The sequence below is a fragment of the Arachis stenosperma genome, chromosome 10 (genome assembly GCF_014773155.1).
Source record: "Arachis stenosperma cultivar V10309 chromosome 10, arast.V10309.gnm1.PFL2, whole genome shotgun sequence".
Taxonomy (NCBI): Eukaryota; Viridiplantae; Streptophyta; class Magnoliopsida; order Fabales; family Fabaceae; genus Arachis; species Arachis stenosperma.
In genome coordinates this window covers 78,642,878-78,649,782 of record NC_080386.1, presented here as the reverse complement: position 1 = coordinate 78,649,782, position 6,905 = coordinate 78,642,878, and the positions used below count along the sequence as shown (strand labels likewise).

General features: G+C 37.5%; 1 non-coding gene across 1 annotated transcript; it reads right to left on the bottom strand.

The window, feature by feature from the left end:
* Positions 1-6,221: 6,221 nt before the first annotated feature.
* On the bottom strand, positions 6,222-6,329 carry LOC130959638 (small nucleolar RNA R71). Its single transcript, XR_009078710.1, has one exon. It is a non-coding gene; the product is annotated as a small nucleolar RNA R71 (small nucleolar RNA).
* Between the last annotated feature and the right edge of the window lie 576 nt (positions 6,330-6,905).

Below are 6,905 nucleotides of genomic sequence, written 5' to 3'. Positions count from 1 at the left end.
CTCATGCTAAACTCAAGGAGACCAAATAAATGAGTAGGGAAAGGCAAAACTCATGCAATGCAACCTATGAATGTGTATGCAACTACATGCTAAAATGATTCTACCTACTTGGTGAAAAAGTAAATAAATCTTTCAAGAATAAATATGAACTGGATTTCACTAATTCAAATCACAAAATACAATATAAATAACTTGCAAGAAGAAGATAGCTCATAAAAGCAGGAACATAGAATTAAGCACTGAACCCTCACTGGTAATGTATATCACTCTAATCTCTCTAGTGTATAGGGTAATCACTCTACTCTTCCCTAGTCATGCTTTCTAAACATTGTTCTTCATCTAACCAATCAACAAATAATTAATGTACCAATGCACACATCATGAGGTCTTTTCAAGGTTGTAATGGGGCCAAGGCAAGGGTGAGGATATATGTATGGCTAAGTGATCTATAAATTGAATCTTTGAGTAACCTGAGCTATCACCTAACATACATACATTCTATATAACTTCTAAAATCATGCCTAGCTACCCATAATTCCCACTTTTGTATAATTCCCATACTCATGTACCAAATTTTTTTTATATTTTTTTACTTTTATCACATGTGCATTGATCTTTATTAAAGCTTAACATTGGGGTAATTTTATCCCCTTATTCACTTACTTATTTATTGAATTTTTTTTCTTTGTCTGAAACATAACTTATCAATGCACATGGATTTTCCATTATATATATATATATTTTGGTTTTTCATGAGTAGGTTCCCAAATTCCCAATATTCAAATAAATTAGAAACATGATACATTCCCTTATTAACCCATGTTCCCACAGTTTCCCCACACTTAGTTGATACATAATCTCTATCTTAAGCTAACCAAAGATTCAATTTAGGATTTTTACTTTTGTTTTTCTGCTTAAGGCTAGTGATGTGGTTATAGAACAGAAGGGGGTTAAAAGGTTCAAAGTGGCTAACAAGGGTGATGTAAAAGGTAGGCTTATTTGGGATAAGTGAGCTAATAACAAATAATGGCCTCAATCATATGCAAGCATGTAAATACACTAAATAATGGACATATAGAATGGAACAAAGTAGAGATTGCAATTATAGAGAAGGAAACACACAAGAATAAAAATTTATGGTTAAATAATGTAACCATATAAATAAGCTCAAAATCTCACAGGTTGTGTGTTCTTTGGCTCAAAAATCATGTTTCGAATACAACTTCAAACAAGTGGTAAAATATGCAAAAATCATTGGTGTTTCGAATACAACTTCAAACAAGTGGTAAAATATTGCAAAAGAAATTATTACTTTAACCAAGTGGTAAAATATGCAAATGGAACAACTAACAAGGAAAATAAACCATTGGTGTTGAGATAGAAGAGTAACTAACCCATGGAGATCGCTATCGACCTCCCCACACTTAAAGATTGCACCGTCCTCGGTGCATGCTAAGATGTGCAGGTGGACAGGTTGCTTCAACTGATACTTTTCTCCAAAGATTGAGTAGATGAACTTGTTTGTCTCTCCAGTAAGAAGCTTTTCCTCTCCCTTTGTGGTGGCCATCCTGAAAGAAGAGGGAAAAGAAGAAAAAGTAACCCAGAAATAAAAATAAGAATATAAATAAAGTCTGAGTGGGTTAATGCCAAATAATGGGGGTCTCAATTACATGGTAGCTACAACATGCAAGTGAAAAAATAGTGGAGACACATGGCATATCAATAATGTAAAAATTTGCAAAAATGAGGGAAGAGAGTGTGGGTAAGGAGAGATAATATAAATTCAAATCAAGGCAAAAGTGATACAGGTATAAAAGATTTCATTGATATAAATAATATTACCTAACCAGAATAAAACAAGCTACTAAGCACTCAAAATAATTCAAGAGAAGATGCAATAGGTAAATAAGAAAATTCAACACCAAAGGAAAAATAATGAATTTAGAAAAGAAGGAAGAATATACACTAAATTAAAATGCAATGAATGGAATATGCAAATAAATAAAATGAAAGATAAGAAGAATGAGAAGGGAAAGAAGTGAGTAAGAAAGGAGGGAGGGAAAATTAGGATTGGGGAAGAAAAGATAAGATATTTGGCAAATTAAGATAAGCTGTGCGACGCAAGCGACGCGGACGCGTGGGGCACGCGGTCGCGTGACTTGCGCTTTAAGTTAATCGACGCGGTCGCGTCGGTCACGAGGTCGCGTGACACATGTTATGTGATGAGCGGATGATTTGTATACTTTTTGGCATTGTTTTTAGTATGTTTTTGATATGATCTAGTTAGTTTTTAGTATATTTCTATTAGTTTTTAGCTAAAATTCACTTTTCTGGACTTTACTATGAGTTTGTGTGTTTTTCTGTGATTTCAGGTATTTTCTGGCTGAAATTGAGGGACCTGAGCAAAAATCTGATCCAGAGACTCAAAAGGACTGCAGATGCTGTTGGATTCTGACCTCCCTACACTCGAAGCGGATTTTCTGGAGCTACAGAAGCCCAATTGGCACGCTCTCAACGGCGTAGGAAAGTAGACATCCTGGGCTTTCCAGCAATATATGATAGTCCATACTTTGCCCAAGATTTGATGGCCCAAACCGGCGTTCAAAGTCACCTCAAGAAATCCCAGCGTTAAACGCTGGAACTGGCACCCAAATGGGAGTTAAACGCCCAAACTGGCACCAAGGCTGGCGTTTAACTCCAAGAAGAGTCTCTACACGAAATTTGCTTCATTGCTCAGCCCAAGCACACACCAAGTGGGCCCGGAAGAGGATTTTTATGTCATTTACTCATTTCTGTACACCTTAGGCTACTAGTTTCTTATAAGTAAGACCTGTTGCTATTGTATTAGAAATCTTTGGATTGTTTTTGATCCTTTGATCACTTTGGGGAGGCTGGCCATACGGCCATGCCTAGACCTTGTTCTTATGTATTTTCAACGGTGGAGTTTCTACACACCATAGATTAAGGTGTGGAGCTCTGCTGTACCTCGAGTATTAATGCAATTACTATTGTTCTTCCATTCAATTCCGCTTGTTCTTTTACCAAGATATCACTTGTTCTTCAACTTGATGAAGGTGATGATTGACGCCCATCACCATTCTCACCCATGAACAAGGTGACTGACAACCACTCTTGTTCTACAAGCATTCGAGGCTTGGTGAATATCTCTTGGATTTCTGATTGCATGATGCATGGTTGATCGCCTGACAACCGAGTGCTCGCCTGACAAACGAGCCAGCCATTCCGTGAGATCAGAGTCTTCGTGGTATAGGCAAGAACTGTTGGCAGCATTCAGGAGAATCCGGAAGGTCTAACCTTGTCTGTGGTATTCTGAGTAGGATTCAATGACTGAATGACTGTGACATGCTTCAAACTCCTAGCAGGCTAGGGCGTTAGTGACAGACGCAAAAGTATCAATGGATATTATTCCGGCCTGAACGAGAACCGACAGCTGAATTCCGCTATGCCGTGACAGGACATATGCAATCGCTTTCACTGAGAGGATGGGAGGTAGCTGCTGACAACAGTGAGACCCTACACAAGCTTGCCATGGAAAGGAGTAAGAAAGGATTGGATGAAGACAGTGGGAAAGCAGAGAGACGGAAGGGAAGGCATCTTCATACACTTGTCTGAAGCTCTTACACCAATGATATACATAAGTATCACTATCTTTATCTTCTATGTTATTTTCGTTCATCATCATATATAATTGAGTTTGCCTGACTAAGATTTACAAGATGACCATAGCTTGCTTCAATGCTAACAATCTCCGTGGGATCGACCCTTACTCACGTAAGGTTTATTACTTGGACGACCCAGTGCACTTGCTGGTTAGTTGTGCGAAGTTGTGTAATGCCATGGTATTGAGCCACCAAGTTCTTGGAGCCATTACCGGGGATTATTTGAGTTGTGAAAAAGTATTGTTCACAATTTCGCGCACCAAGTTTTTGGCGCCGTTGCCGGGGATTGTTCAAGTTTTGAGCAAGCTTTTGGTAACATCAGTGCCAAGATCCGGCAACAACATCAAGTTTTTGGTGTTATTGCCTGGGATTGTTTAGGCTGGACAACTGACGGTTCATCTTGTTGCTTAGATTAGGTATTATTTTTTTCGAAATTCTTGAAGATGAATTCTAGAGTTTCATGATGATTTGTTGAAATCTGGCTGGCTGAGAAGCCATGTCTAATCTGATTGGATCGAGGTTTCAACTTATCACCACAAGAGCTTGTTGATTCTCATCAAATTTGCTCCTGGAGCAGTGATCTGCTAAGATTTGGCTGACCTTTGGTCATGTCTAGTGTTTTGGACCGAAGCTTTCCTTGAAGGCTTGGCTGGCTGTGAAGCCATGTCTAATTCCTGGACCGGAGTCTTAGACTAGCATTGCACTGATTCCTGAAATTCTCATTAAGAATTTTTATACCTTTTCCCACTTAATTTTCGAAAAACACAAAAAAATTTACAAAATCATAAAAAGACCAAAAATATTTGATGTTTCTTGCTTAAGTTTAGTGTCTCATCCTAAGTTTGGTGTCAAATGCATGTTTTTGTTATAATTTTCGAATCCATGCATATATTTCTTTGTTTTGATCTTTGAATTCTCTTGACTTGAAGTATTTTGTGTGCCTCATATGCATTTTCGTATTGTTAGTGTCAGTAGTACACAAACTGCTAAGTTTGGTGTCTTGCATGCATTGTTATTGATTCTTGTCACATTTTGATTATTAAAAATCCGAAAATATTTTTAATTTGTGTCTTTTCAAGTCAATGATACAAAGAATTGAAGATTCAGAACATACTGCAGAGGAATTATACAGAAAAAGCTGAGCATTCAAAAATGCCCAGTGAAGAAGGCAGACTGGCGTTTAAACGCCAGCCAGGGCACCTGGTTGGGCGTTTAACGCCCAAAGAGGTAGCATTTTGGGCGTTAAACGCCAGAATGTATACCATTCTGGGCGTTTAACGCCAGGATGGTGCTAGGGGGAAGATTTTGTTTTCAAATCAATTTTTTTTTTTTTAGTTTTTCAAAATCAAATCTTTTTCAAATCAAATCTTTTCAATCAAATGTTTTCAAAATCAATTTCTTTCCTTTTTAAAAGATACTTACTAACAATTAATGATTTGATTGAACATCTCAAAATTGTTGCCTTTTCTGTTGAGAAAGGTTTTATGTTTGAATCATATCTTTTCTTGTTAGGCAAGTTATTAATTTTTAAAATCAAATCTTTTTTCAATTTGTTTTCAAATTACATCTTTTAAAATTGTTTTCAAATCATATCTTCTCAATCACATCTCTTTGACCATAACTTTTCAATCATATCTTCTTAACCACATCTTTTTCAAAATAGTTTTCAATCAAATCTTTTTGATGTCTAATTTCAAAATTTTTTTTTTCGAAAATCACTTGATTTCTTTCCCACTTTTGTTTTCGAAAATCAATTAGTGTTCTTCAAAAATGTTTTCAAAATTTTATAATTAATTTTCGAAAATCATCCCCCCTTTCTTCTTCACATCCTTCTATTTATGGAGTATCACTCCTTCTTAATGCACAATTCGAACTATATCTGATCAAGTTCGAATTCTCCTTCTTCTTTCTTCTATTTTTCTTTTCCTCTGACACCTAAAGGAATCTCTATACTGTGACATAGAGGATTCCACACTTTCTTGTTCTCTTCTCTTTCATATGAGCAGGAGCAGAGACAAAGGCATTCTTGTTGAGGCTGATCCTGAACCTGAAAGAACCTTGAAAAGAAAGCTAAGAGAAGCCAAAACACAACTCTCTTTAGAGCACCTGACCGAATTCTTCAAGGAAGAAGAACAAATGGCAGCCGAAAACAACAACAATGCCAACAATGCAAGGAAGGTGCTTGGTGACTTTACTGCACCTACTCCTGATTTCTATGGGAGAAGCATCTCTATCCCTGCCATTGGAGCAAACAACTTTGAGCTTAAGCCTCAATTAGTTTCTCTAATGCAACAGAATTGCAAGTTTCATGGACTTCCAATGGAAGATCCTCATCAGTTTTTAGCTGAGTTCTTGCAAATCTGCGACACAGTCAAGACTAATGGGGTTAACCCTGAGGTCTATAGACTGATGCTATTCCCTTTTGCTGTGAGAGACAGAGCTAGAATATGGTTGGACTCTCAACCTAAAGAAAGCCTGGACTCTTGGGAAAAGCTAGTCAATGCCTTCTTGGCAAAGTTCTTTCCACCACAAAGATGGAGTAAGCTTAGAGTGGAAGTCCAAACCTTCAGACAGAAGGATGGAGAATCCCTCTATGAAGCTTGGGAAAGATACAAACAGTTAATCAGAAAATGTCCTTCTGACATGCTTTCTGAATGGAGCATCATAGGTATTTTCTATGATGGTCTCTCTGAACTATCCAAGATGTCTTTGGATAGCTCTGCTGGAGGATCTCTTCATCTGAAGAAGACGCCTGCAGAAGCCCAAGAATTGATTGAAATGGTTGCAAATAACCAATTCATGTACACTTCTGAAAGAAATCCTGTGAACAATGGGACTAGTCAGAAGAAAGGAGTTCTTGAGATTGACACTCTGAATGCCATATTGGCTCAGAACAAGATATTGACTCAACAAGTCAATTTGATTTCTCAAAGTCTGTCTGGAATGCAAAATGCACCAAACAGTACTAAGGATGCTTCATCTGAGGAAGAAGCTTATGATCCTGAGAACCCTTCAATGGAAGAGGTAAATTACCTGGGAGAACCCTATGGTAACACCTATAATTCTTCATGGAGAAACCACCCAAATCTCTCATGGAAGAATCAAGAGAGACCTCAACAAGGTTTTAATAACAATAATGGTGGAAGAAACAGGTTTAGCAATAGCAAGCCTTTTCCATCATCTTCTCAGCAACAGACAGAGAGCTCTAAGCAGAATACCTCTAAC